The following is a 17,882-nucleotide window of genomic DNA, read 5'->3' as shown; positions in this document are numbered from 1 at the left end:
AGCATGCTAACCATCAAGGAGTAAGATTAGCTGGAGCGATGGATTCGTGGATGAGTCGTGCTGATTAGGAGGCCTATAAACAAAGATCCTTTTAAAGGTCTACTTTGCTTTTGTGCTACTGTTAGGTTCTCATAGAGAAATAAAAGGAATGCAGTGAAAATCAAAGGGGATTTTAAAATTTCTAAAAATCAGTGTTTCATCTATTTTTGCACAGCTTTCAAGATACATTGGTATGATAACACAGATAATAAAAGCAACACAACTTTACTTCAATCAGCTGCTCCAAGGGAAGAGCTACTCACTATGTGTTCACTTTCCCTCCATGCAGTAATTCACCTCCTCATCAGGCTCAGCCTCCTTGTTTTCCCAGCCACCTCTTCCTAACTGTTTCTTTGCCTGCACCCTGCGTGCAACAACACCAACCCCCTTCAGGAAAGCTGTTGCTTCCATTCCAGGCACAACTAGAATGTGTGTGAATAATCCGCATGCGGTGACCCAATCCTTTTCAATTCAAAATAAAAAGATTTCAGGGTAGGTAGGTGGACAAGATTCCTTCAGCACCTTCAAGAGTGTTTGACTAATTAACTGGATGAACTTGACTTTTGTCAGAGTCCACTAGCTCCACCTGCCCCAATCTATAACCTCTTCAGTACAATCCTACGCCATTGCCCTCCTCATACGCCAGCAGGAAAAGCACATGAAGATGACTGATTTGCTCACATTCATTCCCAGCCACTGATGTGCTTTCTTCTTGTTAGTAAACTAAAAGTGGCTAAAACTGTTGGTTTCTATGAGAAGTGCTTAACTTCTACATTGCAAAAGTTAGAAGAAAATATATCCCATTTCCCTGCTACACTTATCCTGGATGACAATACTGCCTTTTGTACGCTGTCCTCCTTTGGAAACCACAGAATTAGTGATATTGCCATGTCTAGTTCACTAATATGTTGGCACTGGAGCTGCCTTCCAATAAACATAGCTGGGAGATGATTCTGTGAAAGGTGTTTGAGAGAGGTTAAGTCTGGAGGTAAGCCTCTGAACATGCAAATATCCCAACATGATTAAGAATCTTAATGTCTTTAGTTGGATCAATGCATTTGATGGACCAGATGGACACGGTGCTGGTTGTGAGTAGCTATTGCTTTATGGCTTAATGGCAGAACCAGAGCGACATCCTCTATTATTAAGATGATTAGGAAACAGGTTTAGTTTTGAATGATACTTGATAAAAGATAACAGGAGTAAAGGGAACGATAGAAGGTATCTGATAATTGAATAGATGGTCAGGAAGTTCAGCAAGACATGCAGAAAGATGGAAGCTTCTATATCTCTTATTTACTGCTCACTGCAGTCTGATGGCATGGACAAGCGGTTCCTCCAGGACAAGGCTTTTCCATGATGGGTGGCTGATGGAGGTGTAGGTAGAATCTGGATGGCTGTCTGCTAAAATTAGACCACACTAGAGATCTTGGTAGTAAGCACCTTTCTCCCCAGAACTGTAATCTTGCAGCGTGAATGTGCGAAAAACTACTCACTTCGGCTTGCATTAAGCAGGGACCTACTTACAGCGTGACTGCTATAAAGTTGTCAGCTGAGAGCTAAGTGGTCTGTACTCTTTCCTTGTGTTAGCAGGGGGAGCTGAGCACATGAAGACTGAGAACTGATTAGCTTGCTTGTCTCAAATGTAGTATGTATCTCTCTCTCTCTTCCTTAGGCCTAAGAAGGCAAAAAATGTAACTCACCCAAAGAGAAATCTGCTTTAATTTTTAGAAATTTGGGATGTATCTTTGTATCTTAACACAGAATGGGATCTCTGAGAGGGAATTGAGAATTAGTATCTCTGTCCATGGAGTACATGATATTGCTGAGAAATGCAGTGGACTGAGCAATATTTTCCCTAGCACACAAAAATGAAACTTCTGTGATGTATATTACACTGCTGCCTTCCACCTTCATTTACTTGTTTTGCTTAGGGATCTTCAGGATGGCTGCCTTGCAACTGTGGCTACACCGATATCTCCTGCCAGAGTGAAAAACCCTATTGTGTCTGAAAAGATTTGCCTTTTCCAATGAGGAATTGTGCTGAAATGGGTTATCCTTCAAATCCAGGAAATGTTACAGGATATCTGCTTATTTCATCTTGCTTTGCTCCAGATGATTTTGCTTGGGCAATGAAAACATTTAGACTGTGACCTTTCCCCTCTCCAGTATTTGTTGGTGTTTTTTTTATTTTAGTCTTCTGATAAGAAGACTATACCTCCCCATACCTTTGTAGGGAGATGGGAAGTAAGAAACAGTTTAAACCCTGCTCTTGCCAATAGAAATAGAAGAGAGTGAGAATCTTACTCTCCTTATCTCTAGTGGGCAACTTTGCATCTGGACTAGAGCAAAGTGAAATAAGCATCATGTGTCATCTTATCCCCTAGCTGAAACAGATAAAGAATGATAAAGCAGCTGTACTCCTGCCCTGAAAGAGGAATTCAGCTCTTCAAATGGCCTTTTGCATACTGTTTTGGTGTAGCTTGCTCCTAATAGTGCATATACCACAGCTTGAAATTCTGGATGAGACTGAAGACTACGTTTTAATGAGCCTTTGATAAAAATTCTCACGCAGGTCCTGCTATTGATATATCAAAGAGACAAAATAACATGCCAAGAACTATTTAATGGCAGTAGTTCTTCAATGATTAGGAGAAAATGTTTAATACATTAGGTAAAAACACATCTGGTAGGAAGACATCAGTAAGTCACACTCATGAAAGTCTTTTTTCAATAGACGCATATAATATAGATGTAGAGCCTCAGAGAAATGTCACTAAAACTATGATCTCTGTCTTCTGTGGCATCATTCCTGTCGTTGTAGATATTCAAGTGAAGTGTGTGCTTCACTTAATTTTTCCTTTCTTTTCAACTACAAAGGGAAAAAAACCACTAACTAAAAAACTCAGTTCTGTCAATGAGAAATAAAGTGTGCAAGCCCTTGTACTCTGAGATCCAACTGTATCAGACTGCAAAGTGAATTCACCTTTTGAAATCCAATTTAAATTTAAATTGAGGTCATGTGTTATCATTTTAATATGCAATAGTAGTATTGTTTTCAACTGGAGTCTACTAATCACTCTGTGAAGAGCTATAACAGGATTTTCCAAATGAAACTGGTCATAAAAGAGAGAAAGCTTTCCTGCTTTTTTTGCCAGTAGAAACCAGTTTGGAACTTAGCTGAATATTCACACTAGCCCTTCTTAGGTTTTTTATTTTTGCTATTTTTATTTTTGTAGTTTGGAGGTCATGGAAAATATGAATATGAAAAAAATTCATTATGATGTATTCTACAATTGAGTCAAAAAAGAGCACTGGATTTGGGAAATGCACCAGAACAGAAAACAAACTCCATAAGGCTGTTGTTTATCTTATAAAACTACATAACAAGAACATACATGGATATGAAAATATATTTCTTATCTTCTCAGATAAAGGAATTCGTGTTTAATGTATACACATTTATACATATGAAAAGTTTAATGTGTATATATAGATACAAAAGTTAATGTAGTCATAACCAACTGGACAAGTATGGCAGGTATCACTTTGCATTAGACTTTGCTCCTAGTGCTTTTTTGACTCACCACTAGATCAATTCCTTGACCAGAAACACTGTGTCGTATCGCTACGCCGGGGAACGGCAGGATGGAACAGCATCAACGCCAAGCAGCAGAGGTTTCACCAGCACAGCAGAAGAGCCTCGGGCATGGAAATTTTTAGAACCTGAAATTAACAGCCAAGGTCTCATTCATTGATTTTTGGCCTGTAGAAAGGACAGCAGAGCCACTGATTCCTGTGGGGTATCTGCTCGGAGAAGGGCTGAACTTGACAAGGTTGGTTCCATTGACTGTACGAGGCTTCACGCTGGGAAGCAGAATGGCTATTCTGGGTCAGACCAGCCTCTATCTAAACTAGAACCTTATCTCCAATACTGTGATTTTAACCTTGAGATAAGCTCAAAGAAGAGCTACAGAGGACAAGAGAGGATTAACATAGCCCACGGCATGCCTTCTTCCAATCTTTCATACTTGGAGGTGGAGTGCTCCCCTAATGAAGCAGATCACCTAACAGATCGGATCCTCTCTCAGACTTTGATTGCTTTGGGCTATTTTTTAAAATCATACCTAAGGATAGTGTTTTTCACAAAACCATATAAATATTTTGACTTGTAAGGTATATTTTCATATGCAGTTGCAGTTGAGCGTGCTCCCCCCATCCATACAACCAGCAAAAGCCAATTTAGGATCTGGAAGCTGTGTGAATACAGTTCATTTGCTGAAGAGTGTGACCTAATTAGCCATGTTAAGCAGGAATTTTACTAGCTGAGGAATGGTGTTTATTACGACAATCCAGAATACAGATGACCCACTTCTCCCTTCCACCTGTCCCCACCCAACCACAGGGATGTTGGCGATCGGTCATGAGCGGTGTTCCCCAGGGCTCAGTACTGGGGTCGGTCCTGTTCAATATCTTTATCAATGATCTGGACGAGGGGATCGAGTGCTCCCTCAGTAAGTTTGCAGATGACACCAGGTTGGGCGGGAGTGTTGATCTGCTGGAGGGTAGGAAGGCTCTGCAGAGGGACCTGGACAGGCTGGATCGATGGGCTGAGGCCAACTGTATGAGGTTCAACAAGGCCAAGTGCTGGGTCCTGCACTTCAGCCACAACAACCTCAGGCAACGCTACAGGCTTGGGGAAGAGTGGCTGGAAAGCTGCCCAGAGGAAAAGAACCTGGGGTGCTGGCTGACAGCCGGCTGAACATGAGCCGGCAGTGTGCCCAGGTGGCCAAGAAGGCCAATGGCATCCTGGCCTGTATCAGAAATAGTGTGGCCAGCAGGAGCAGGGAGGTGATCGTGCCCCTGTACTCGGCACTGGTGAGGCCGCACCTCGAATCCTGTGTTCAGTTCTGGGCCCCTCACTACAAGAAGGACATGGAGGTGCTGGAGCTTGTCCAGAGAAGGGCAACGAAGCTGGTGAAGGGCCTGGAGAACAAGTCTTATGAGGAGTGGCTGAGGGAACTGGGGTTGTTTAGTCTGGAGAAGAGGAGGCTGAGGGGAGACCTCATCGCGCTCTACAACTACCTGAAAGGAGGTTGTAGCGAGGTGGGTGTTGGTCTCTTCTCCCAAGTAACAAGCGATAGGACGAGAAGAAATGGCCTCAAGTTGCGCCAAGGGAGGTTTAGATTGGACATTAGGAGAAATTTCTTTCCTGAAAGAGTGGTCAGGCCTTGGAACAGGCTGCCCAGGGAAGTGGTGGAGTCACCATCCCTGGAAGTACTTAAAAGACGTGTAGATGAGGTGCTTAGGGACATGGTGTAGTGGGCATGGTGGTGTTGGGTTGACGGTTGGACTGGATGATCTTAGAGGTCTTTTCCAACCTTAATGATTCTATGATTCTATGATTCTATGATTCTATGATTCTATGATTCTATGATTCTATGTTTGTTGTGTGACTTTTGATCTCTGAAACACCCTGTATGTCTTTACTTCTTTTACATCATTTGAATGTTCCACCTTTTATTTTCAGTTAATGTCTTGCTAGTTTTGAGGGTGCTTCTCATGACTGATTGTTTTCCACATCTTATAAAACAGGCAGAGCAGAAGTTTTTACTTTGTTGTCTGTAACCTGTACTTTTCTGTGTGTCTGCCTGTGCAGTTTGGAGGTCATGGAAAATATGAATGTGAAAAAATTCTATTATGATGTACTTTCTTCTATTCATCGTGTTCCTTCGGTAGCCAATATCCCACTCTTTATACACAAGTTATTTTGGAAAGAATACTTTCCCAGAATTCTGACACACGATTATGACACTTTTATGTGTTAAGGGTAACAATAATCACCTAACAGAGGATTTATTTTTTTAAGTTGAAGTAAGGCTGGATCACTTTTTCTGTTTCCATTGTTATTCTCTCAAGTTTCAAATAGATTTAAACAAAACAGACAAACACACAAAAAATTCCTTCACTCACAAAAGCTTTCAAATTTCTTGAGGAAAGCAGGAAATAATTTATAGAAAGTCCTTGATGCCTACAAAAACATAGAGGCCTCTGGGACTTCAGATGACTGGAATTCTGATAACTGAAATGGAAAGACCTTGAGATCTGCAGACGCTTGGAAGGAATTTGGTTGCTAGGAAGTCATATATTTTTAAATTTACTACCTAAAAATCTTTTGAAAGGATTTTAAAGAATTTCTTATAAAATATTTTCTTAATTTACAGTTATTTTTATTATATGCCCTGCTTTTATTGATTTGAAATGATAATGTCAGCTGCTTTCTATCTTGCAAATGTAAAGTTATGCAGTTTAATCTCTATGCTACTATGTTACTAACACATCAGAGATTACGCACGCAAATGCCTGTTCATCCATGTTTGTACATGTGGGTCATCCCATGAAAATCAATGGGAAAGTTCCTGAACATGTAAAGCTTGTCACCTGTTCGAATTTTCTTCAGAAACCTATTTGCTTTTTCACTTTTTTACACTAGAGGCTAAAGGAGAGCACCTGGCTATCAGCAAATTCAGTGTAAATCCAAAATAAATCTAAGTCCACTGGAATCATCTGGGATTTACACCAGTGTACATGGAACGGCAGCACTTCACTAGCGCCCGTGGCAGGAGGAGCCCACACGCAGTGCTGCAAAGAGCACGGGGAAAAGACAGGAGCAAAGATGGGCAGTCGGTTGGGGAGCAGGTCCCTGGGATCTGGTCTGCGCCTGCAGCACGACCCCGGGGCCGCTCATGATGAGAAAAGGCAGCAGACAGTGCACACAGCGTCTTCCGCTTAAGGAAAATACCACAACAGCAAAATCCCCTGCTGAACTGCATGAAAATAAAACCATGAATAGACTTGAAATATTTTGATGCAAGGTCGGTTTCACATTTTTCTTTCTACAGTCTGGCTGTAAAATGACATCAGCAATCAGCTCAGACTTTATAGCTGTCCGTTTGTCACCATGCCCAGAACACTCCCCCAAGGCAGTGTAGTTTGTGTGCTACAAACAAGATCCCCAAGGTAGGACGGGTGGCTCTCTGTCCAGAGCACTTTCCCAGTGATTCTGACCATAAATTTACATTCTTACGATTGAGGAGAGGAAAAATAGGATCACATCCTAAAAACTGCCCTGAGGAAGAGTCCAGCAGACAGTAACAGAGAGGAAAATTTGCAGTGATCTAATATTCCTATTATGTTATGATTATCCGCAGAGCTCTGGCTCTGCAGTCTTTCTCTCTTTCTCTTGCTCTAATCTATGTGGGCATTTCTATTACGCCTGTCAGCACAGCATCTGAAAGCCTTCCAAGCAAGAAGAAATAGTACCTCTTTTTTCCCCCCATCAGCAAAATATCAGCTAACATGAAGTCTTCTAAAAATGTCAGTGTGCCGAGAAGGAGAACATGGAGATTTATCACAGATACAACACCTCATTCTCCAGTCTGTTTTCTGTTCTGTTTATGCATTGCGTTGGGTCTCTCTGTGACAATGAGAACAAGCTGATGACTGTGGTATTAATAGGGTATTTATATAAGCAATAGTTTTTTGAGTATAGCGACAAGGTTAAGTGTGATGTAGCAACTCAAGAAGTGCTTTCGATAAACTGGGTAACTCCTCCCAGAAGAGCATCGTCTGCTTTATTTATATTGCAAAGGGCACTTAAATGTAAGACACTTGGCGGTACTACTTGCAGCCCTAGGTCTGTCTTCTATATGGTTTTGTCATACAGAGTCTCTGCAGAAAGACACAGACCTACCAAAAGCCACAAAGTAATCACAAGTCACTGTGTAAGAGGTGCTTTAGTTGTGGTTTCTATGATGTAAAGCTCATAAAAAGATGCTCACAGTAAGCTATGCTGTCTTGACAGGGCTTTAATTAAAGTTTCAACTCAGTCAGCCCCTGTTCTGCTGCTAACCAAGGAAGCAGAGTAGAGCCCTCTCACCTCCATTCACATTTCAAAATGAATGAACCTACTGATAACACTTTGTTTGCATTTTCATTGAATAGAGGGAGAGACAGAGAGGTAATGTGTAAAGGTCCTTATAATTTTATGAACATTTATTTTACCTTCGTTCTTCATATTAGTAATTCAAACTGTCATACAGTATACTGCAAGAATGAGACAGGAAGAAGCTTGTTCACTTCTTTGTGCGTTTTTTTTTTTTTTCGTCTCAGAACAGTCCTTTGAAATCTTATTTGCATTGAAAATACTTATTGAAAAGCCGAGTCTCATGTCAGGGTTCCTATTCTACTCAGAGGATGTAATTTTGCTTTGTAAATTGGTCTCTCATCTTGAATGAGGAAATAAGCATCCTGGTGGATGCCAATTAGATGAACTTTTGTATCCCAAGTAGAACTGCTGACAGCAATTTTGATGGACTGATTTTGCATTTGAATATGCTTTCAACTTGATCTAAAACACATTGTAAAATCAGATTGATCTCTCCAGAGTTTCTGCAATGAAAAAAATTCCAGTAACATTTAGACATTTTATTTGGAGAGATTCAGAGCAAGACATTTTGATTTCTGTTTAGTTCCTAAGGCTTTTTTTTTTTTTAACAACCTAAATATCATATCTTAAGAAGTCAGTGTGAAAATATTTCAATTTTGCCAAAAGTAAACATTGAGAATGACTCCAGCTTTTTTATTTGTGTGCTTTTGAGACTTATCTTCAAGGAAAAATCTGGAACACTGATTCCTATCAGAATCAAGTCAAACACTGAAATCCTGAAATTCTTTTGCAATGCAACTTCGATTCTCACAGCTCATCTGTAGAGGGAAATGCACTGGTTGCTTAAAATATTTCCAGCTGCAATAGTCCAAATCAGGAATTTAAAAACGTTTTTGATAGATGTTGCCTTTGGTAATGGCAGGACTGGGTATAATCACTGACAGGAATAGCACTGATTACTGGTATCAGTCAAAAGCACTTCCAGATCAGACTGTCTGTCTATCATATATTGCCAGCTTCCATACCCTTAGCATTATAGGTAGTGCCTCCAGAACTGCTGAGATTGGTACAGGGGTTTCTGGTTTACTGGAGTGTGTACTAACCCGAGCTTTCACTGCTTCGTCATAACCAAGGCTGATGTTAAGGGAGTTCTAAATAGGTTTAGGGAAACTATTTTTCAGGAGGAGTTGTCGGTCACCATCCTTCCACGAGCAGGCAGGATCAGTGTCCACTTTTAAAACCTGTTCCACTGCATCCTAAACCCCCGAGGCTCCCGTGACAGCATGCAATTACTTCACCTTGCCTTTGGACAAATGATACACCAATCTTTTGCTGTAAAAATACTTTTCTCTCAGCTCCACAGAGCTACAGACTGGTGCAACTGATGTGCTGTAATTCTTGTTCATCTGGACTCACACACGTAACAGCAAATCTTTTTGGAAGCAGTTGTCAGGGAAGATGAAAGGTGCTGGACTTCCTACAGAACCACTTGTGAATTGTTAATTCTGGTTGGATTTAAAAGATCAGGTTCAGCAGTGGTGGGCATTGCAGCATGAGGACAGGCACTGGCCAGTGCCCTGTGGTAAGGGATCACACCAACTGGCTGAACAGAGGTCACCCAAGAAATCACTCTTTTGTAGTTCCTGAAGTCTAAAATAAAACCCTGTATCAGTGACAGGCATCGAGTCCAGCATTGCAGGCTAAAAAGCAATCACTAAAGGAAAGACAGCTCAGTGAACATATAGACAGTCTCCTATTCTTTAAAGTAGCAATGGTAAAAGTTACTGTGCTTCCCTGAAACAGAGGCAGGAGATGCCTCTCTCCCTTCTTTTACCAGCAGTCTACTCGACATCAAGGACATTTTTCTAAGGATTTCCCAGCACGGCTAACCTCATCCCAGTGCTAGACCTGACGGCAGCCCTGGCAAAGACATTTGGCTACTACATTTGTTCTATGTAACCCTGATCAGAATAAACATAACTGAATCAGTTATTTAAAATTAGCAACCAGAGGCTGAGCTGGAGGAGCCATTCTGTGGGAAGCCTTCTCCTGGGCAGGCTGCAAAGAGCAGCTAAGGGACTGCTCTGCAACCCGGAGTCTCCCGACAGCCATCCTCAGATGGCTGCCGCGTCCCCCGCGGGCTCAATTCCCAGCCCCAGCACCCCTTCTCTGATGGAGTCTGCACGAGACAGTGAGTAACGCCAGCCTGAGGCATTGTGCTGCTTCCATTGTGTGCACTCAGGAGAACTGGGGAGGAAGAAGAAAATGTCTTTCCTAGCTTTTTGCCCTTTCTTTTGAACGGAGCTATTTACAATTCCCTCCTGTGCCGTGAGCTGTTTCTTTGTGGCCCAAAGGAGGCTGTATTTACCAGATGACGTCTGTTCCGCCGCTAAGTCTGTATCATGGTGAATGCTGTGGGCAGCCGATGTAATGACAGGGAACCTTTGAAGGGTCTGGAAGGGACGAAGGAGGGAGAGCCGTGTTGTCTTGACGTCTCAAAAGGCTACTGGTTTCCAGGAAAAAAGATCACCCTTACCCCTTCCGCACCCTCCCAGCCACCAGATCCCACCTCCCCAGACCATCTCCCACAAAGCGCTGGGCTGCATTGCTCTGTGAAGCAGAACCCCACATTCTTCACAGTCTTTACATACAGATCTGATGCACTCGAAGGCAGGCCTGTGTTTGTAATGGCAGCCAGACAAACTCATAAACAATACCTCTCATAATAGCCCAAGTTCATACGAAATCCTAGTCTTCAGGGAGCTGGAGGATAAACATGAAGCTGCGTTGTTCTTTGCAAATGCTGAAGAGCAGAGCCTTACATAGAAAGTTCTACAGCAAATGATGGCTTTGTCTCTCTAAATGCCTGCCCCACAATTTGGGGGATAAAGTTTGACTGTTTATTATAGGTTACTAGAAGCACAAGAAATACTTCGCTACAGCTAAGAAAAGCCTTCCAATCATTATAAGTTTAAAGCTTCATGTTGTTCATGCTGTTGGGTTAGCAGCTTCCTAACTGCTGTAATTTTTGTAGCTGCAGAAAATGGCATGTTGCAGTTCAGAACTGTTTGGGAGAAAATATCTATTGCATACAGATGGAGGGGTTGGGATTTTTCACCCCCAGGAGAGCTCTCTGAAATGGAATATATCAAAAGCAACCCATAAACTTTTCGTATTCTCATATAAAGATGCTTGCATGTATGCACACACGCACATTTTGACACACCGCTTTGTTCTGACTTATGCCCCGTGACAGCGCTTCATCTTGCAGGCCAAGTTTGCTTTAGCCATTTCTTTTCCAGACAGAGCTGGCCTAACATCTTCACCTCACTTCTATAAAGCTAGCCTGCTGAGAGGTCAAAGTTAGAAGTATAGTTTCCAGAGACTCTCTGTATAACGACTGCCACGATACAGTCACCTTCCGAAAGATTATCCAGGTCATCTTGCCCCTAGGAAATTTGGAAAACATCAAAAGAAAAAAAAAAATCCTTAACAGAAGGTTGAAAAGCCTTTGGATTGCTTGGCACAAGGTGTGGGGGAAAGCACCAGCCTAATCCTCCCCTCGAGCTTCTTTTTGTTGGTGGTCAGCTGGTGTGGCTGACCTGGACCCCTCCTCAGACAACACGAAGGGTTACCTGGCAAATGTTTGTATTGTGCTTTGGAAACATGAAATGGAGATTTGATGCAGGCTTGACTGGAAGAAGTGGAGGCAAAATCAGCCATCGTTACATTGCATGTTTTTCCCCTCGTCAAACAAAATTGCCAAAGTCCAGAATGTTTTACTGCAAATCACTTTCCTCAGAGGAAGAAAATGAGGCTAATGAACCTGGGAAAGCAAAACTCAATGGAAGCAATACAGAATCTCTCCTGTTCACAAGGAACCCTCTGTTTCAGCCTGCCACATTGAACAGTCATTATTAATCTCATTTCACAGCACTGATTACATTAACATTATTCTATTGTACACTACTGTATAACACTGAAACCTTGAGGGGATAGAAGCTAAACAGTGAGGCTAACCAGAAGAATCCATTATTCCAAGCTTGGAATACAAGCTAAAAAAGATCTGACCTGTGGCTGCTGCAACTTGAGCAGGAAGGATCCACTTCCTAATAAACTATTCAGAGAGAGGGAGAAAGAGAGAGAGAACAGGCTGAACCTTTTACAAGATGCTAAGTGCAAGTTTTTTCTTGGCTAACATTTTTTCAGTCATGACAGCTCTCAGTCAATTCCAGATGAAAGCAGCTGCTTCCCGAGAACGGGTTGCAGCTTTCCTGACTTCTCTCTCTTGGCCTCATGTCTGTCAGAATTTGATATACAAACTTTCACTAAAAAGCATATGTAAGCCTTTTTTTTTTTCTGGTTATGAAAATATTCTTGCAATAATCTTTAAAGCTACCACATGTTCCATTGCCTCATAAATGTGTTCTCTCTCATACCTTTTTTCAATATTCTCTTTATAACTGCTCGATGTGCGGCTTTTTTACTTATTTTGATTGTATCTGTAAATTCCATTAGATGTTGCTGTTCTGTCACCACATGGATGTTATTTGATTTTAGCATTCAATTAACATTAAGAAAATGGAAGCATTGAGGCACATTCTGACTTTTGGCACTTTTGCTTATTTTCACAAATCCTACATGCTCTTTGTGTTGCAGAGCCCATTTACGAAGCAAGTAACATTTCAGGGTCCAATTCTATCAAGTGCTGAGTACTTCCAGCAAAGCGCTCAAGTCCCTTCACAAAGGGACCTAGGTAGCAAGGTCTTTTTTGGTATTAGATTCTCCTTCAAAGAGGTTTCTGGCTTCCCACTTATGTTTAGAAAAGTCAACCTCTCTGCAGCAAAACCTTCTCTACAGGATTTCCTATTGACCGCGCTGAGCTCCTTCTGCAGCATGCTGGCTCTTGCTACCTCGCTCTGGCTTGCTGAACTCTTCCCTCCCACTTCGTAGGGAACTTCACCGCTCTACTCAGGGGAGTGAACTTTGCTTCAAGAGCTGCTTGTCTGTGCCTAAATCCCTTTACCCTGTGTAAACTATGGGGCAGATGCATTTCCCAGCAGCCGGGTCGGGATGTCTGTCTGAGCTACCTGCTGCAATGAGAGCCACCACCTTATTTTGGGTGCTTAAGAACTGAGAAATCTAAGAGCAAAGGCAATCTTTGAATATGCTGTACTTTAAAAGCAGTGAGTCTGTTTGCATTTTGCTTTCTGCCTCCTACCCCTTCACAATCCATCTGTTGGATCTGTACCAGCAGTCAGAACCACATGACTTGCACTACAGGATGAAATGACTTTAAATGGCAACATGGCACTAGTACAGCATTAACATCTCAGCAGCAGACAGTGTGAGATTAATGTCACAATTAGCAAGTGGATGTTTGATATCTTAACCTCAAGGATTCATTGCACTTGTAAATCTGTAGGGGCTCAGTCGGGTGCTCGGTTGTCGCAGATCACAGGGATAATGTAAACAGGCATTTACTGCGGCCTGGTGGAACCAGAAGGTTTCTGTTTGCATGAACAGTCTTTTTAAAAGGTAGAAATCTTGTTATAGTATAAACACCAACGTATATATATATAAACATTGTTTTATGGAAGAAAATTTAATAAAACTAAATTCAGTAAACAGAAGTTAAAAGCAACTCCATATTAAACACTGAAAGGGGAAAGCAGCAGCTCCTTCCTACTTGTGAACTCAGGGATGATAAGTTTAAGCAAATACCGTGGGCACATTTCCTCACTGTTCCTGTCAACCTAAAGAAAAATATAAATGAGAACAGCAAAATACCGAGCACTATCACCTGTGCAGACCCTGAGCCGGGAGGACTAAGGCATAGCAAGCACACCTGATTTTGGGAGATCTTTCTGGATGCCCCCTGTAAGCTAGAGCCCGCAGGCCCCACGTGTACCCAAAGCCACAAAACCCTCTCAGACCTGGCAGCTCTAGCCCTTAACGGCGGGGGTGCTGCTGCTCCCTGCTGCTGCGCGGTCAGACTTCAAGTGAAACGTTGCTGAATGCAAACCAACTCTGAGAACGTGAACGCTGCTGCCTACAGCTAAGCAGAGAATGGGCATTCCCCACCAGGGAAGATTCTGAGATTTTCAACATTTGTCTTTGTTGCTGTTTCTAACAGATGCTGGGAGTTCTTCACACACGAAAAGGGAAATAGTTGGGATTTATCAAAATATTTTATTTCAACGAAACAAACTGTTTTGTCTGAGCTTTGAAACTTTTCAGTTATAATATGCAAAATTAAAAAAAAAAAAACAAAAACGGGTTTGAAAGGGAGAAAATGGGTGTTATTTAGTCTGAAAATGAACCTGTCCTTCATTTAATTCCCTTTCCTTTGAGCCTGGCCACTTTCACCTTGTTTCTCTAGTTCCTGTTCTCTGAAGCCCCAAAATTGTTATGCAAGTATTTTCTCTGCCTCATTGTGGCTTTTCAGAAGAAGATTTATTTAGAATTTCAGATTACTTATAGTATGAAAAACACTGGCTGTAAATGAGCTCTAAAGTAAATGATAGTTTGTTTATTCCAAAGAAGAGGTGTAATGTATTTTATTAAGATCTAGCTGTCAGCTTACTTTCATGTAAGTTCTACTTACAGTCTCTATTTAACTAATGGCCTCTTTTTTCCACTGGAAGGAACCCTGTTTTTTCTAACTGCTCTCTATTCTAAGCACTGAGTTGAAGCACATTAGATTAAACAAGACACATTATTCAACAGCGTCATTATTGATCCCATGTGTCGTGGTTTAACCCCAGTTGGCAACTAAGCCCCACGCAGCCGCTCGCCCACTCTCCTCCAGTGGGATGGGGGAGAGAATCAGAAGGGTAAAAGTGAGAAAACTCATGGGTTGAGATAGGTTAGGCAGCAGCCGCGTGTGCAATGTGGCGGTGTGTTCCCCACCCCGCTATCCTGAGCCGCTTGTTGATCTCGGAAATCAACAATGAAACCTTGGCCTTGGTGTACTGAGTCTGGAGGTTAAGTGCTCCTTGACCATATCAGAAACTCTGCGTAGCTGAGGCTGGGAACAAACTCCCACTGCCTGGCCCAGGTGTCACCCCCGATACCTTTACCTGAGTTGTAGCTCAAGTGGAACAACACTGAAACCTTGAGAATTTTTTAGTAACTACCACCTGGGACTGTGGCCAGGATGGAAATTTACAGATGACTAAAGCCAATCATCTTGCAAACCTATAAACAGCGGTCCTAAGTGAGACCCTTTGAGCTCTCCTGGAGCGCAGTGCCCAGCATCTCCCTCTGAGTGGGACGCCTCTCAGAGCTCGCGATCTCTCCAGTCTGCGATACCTGGAGGACCATCACCGAAAGCTGACGATGGGACCTGGGCTGAAACCCTTCACTCCTCGAGGCTCAACCCTCACTCGTTGAGAATGGCGAGACATTTTATATGAATTATTTCTTCACTGAACTCGAGGGGAATTTTTAACAGGTACCTTTTGTACATACATATATATTTCTCTGTGTGTGTGTGAACTAATAGTAAGCATAGCATAATCTGTAATTAAATCACTGTCGTGATTGTAGTAGACTATACTAATTTACTTTGCAAATGTTAAATTAGTCAATGATTAATTGCTGCTAAAGTTTTATGATCTATCTTAAAACTGTGAATGAACCTTAGCCTGCTGCTAAACACATATAATCCCTTAGACATAAACCGCTGACCAAGTCTGGGAGTAAGAGTAGATCTAGTTGGGTCTACTCTGAACCCTGTGACTCAATGGGAGGGTTTCCCTATTCCTTACATTTTCCCTGTTAGATTTAAACCGTTGACCAAGTCTGGGACTAGGAGTAGATCCAGCTGGGTCTTCTCTGAACCTCGTGACTCAATGGGAGGGTTTCCCTTACCCTTTTCGTCCTTGATCTCTGTACAAATCATTCTAGCTCAATTATAACATGATTTTACTTTGTATACTTTATCCGTGTAGTAAGTAATAGAGTGAATCTTGCCATTGAACTCTGTTAAGTCGTGCTTTTATAAATCTCTGTTAAAATTACTTTCTGCTAATACCTTTGATGGTGATTCTTTAAGCAGCTTTTAAACCACTCATTCGCGACACACAAACGAAGCAAAACAAGGAATCCATTCGCTGCTTCCCATCGGCAGGCAGGTGTTCAGCCATCTCCAGGAAAGCAGGGCTCCATCACGCGTAACGGTTACTTGGAAGACAAACGCCATCACTCCGAACGTCCCCCCTTTCTTTTTCTTCCCCCAGCTTTATATGCTGAGCATGACGTCATATGGTGTGGGATATCCCTTTGGTCACTTGGGGTCAGTTGTCCCAGCCGTGTCCCCTCCCAACTTCTTGTGCCCCCCCAGCCTACTCGCTGGTGAGGTGAGGAGCAGAAAAGGCCTTGACTCTGTGCAAGCACTGCTCAGCAGTGATGAAAACATCCCTGTGTTATCAACACTGTTTTCAGTACAAATCCAAACCACAGCCCCATACCAGCTGCTATGAAGAAAATTAACTCTATCCCAGCCAAACCCAGCACACCATGTAAAATAAAAACAGGAAAAGAGAGAAGAATATAAACTTAGACATAAAAATTCAGTGGAAATTCTCAAAGAGCCAACATATAAACTAACTGCTAATTGCTGTTCTATTACTAATACAATATACAGTGAACATTAATTTTAAGCAGAACCCCTAAACAAGATTTGTATTGGCTTTCCAATAACAGCACAACACGGTGGAAAAAAGTTATCAGATCAAACTAAGCATGAGTTAAAAATATCCCCTATAGTACGTCATGTTATTGATGTTAAGCAGAACAATCCACTAACTTTTAATTCATGGTGAGCTCTGATCAAAACTCAGTGGCATGACGTGATCCACCTACAGCGAGTGTAGCTCACAAACCAACTAACCGCCTGTTTTACAGGGAAAAATATACTTAAGAGACATGTTAAGGTTTCCTTTTTACAAATCTCTATTCGTAATAGGAATGAACATGATGTTCCCTTAAGCTGCAGCTCTTTAGCACAGCTTCAATCAACACACACAACTTGTGAAAACATCCTCAGCTCTACTATGTTCTTTCCCCTCATAAACCGAAGAGAGTATCGGTCCCTCTCATTCCTCTCTACACATCCCGCTATCACAAAAACAGCCACTGAACAGTGCTGCTAGGTAGCAAATCGTAGTTTTGTACCTTTTGAATACCATATGAATGCATCTCCTAGCTGTATAATTTCATTTTACAGCTTCTTGCTCCTATGGGGACAGGATTTGCACCCATGGGTAAACACAGTTAGCGCTTTCGATCAATGCGTGTTCAGCATGTAAGTGGATCTGAGGTCTCAGATGATCCTCCTATGTGCTTCTTCAGAATTTATGATTTCTTTTTAATGGACTGTACCAAGGATAAGAAGCTTTCACAATGCTCATCATCAGAGCCTCACTGTCCTGTGATTTATATGCCATTCCTATGCTTTTAAAATGTTATAGAAAAGGGCTGTATTTATGGCAAGTTTTCTACAATGTTACAGAAAGTGGTTTTAGGACATGTAATGTATCTTATAGATACACATTATAAGGAGGGTATATTATCTTTTCTGAGTGTCTTGCACCTTCATTGACATTAATAAGATTTACATGCCCCAGTGGACAAAAGAATGGACTGCAGAGTCTTTAATTCAATTTATTAGAATTGGCTGACTCGGAGTTGAGAAGGAGCATGACCTTTCCACATCAGTTGTTTGCTCCTAGGGCGAATGTAGAAAAACTCCTTGTAATCCCCAGGGAGAAAAATATTCTTTGCGTGTTTCTTGAGTGGCCTTTCTGGCCATTTTGGCCCCAGTACAGCGGCTCTACAGTACAGCAATTTCAATTGCTTCAACAGTTCTTTTTATGTTCTCAGTGACTGA

This window comes from Calonectris borealis, chromosome 1 (assembly GCF_964195595.1).
Source record: "Calonectris borealis chromosome 1, bCalBor7.hap1.2, whole genome shotgun sequence".
NCBI classification, from domain to species: domain Eukaryota; kingdom Metazoa; phylum Chordata; class Aves; order Procellariiformes; family Procellariidae; genus Calonectris; species Calonectris borealis.
The sequence above is the reverse complement of the archived record's forward strand: the minus strand, read 5'-3'. Positions refer to the sequence as shown.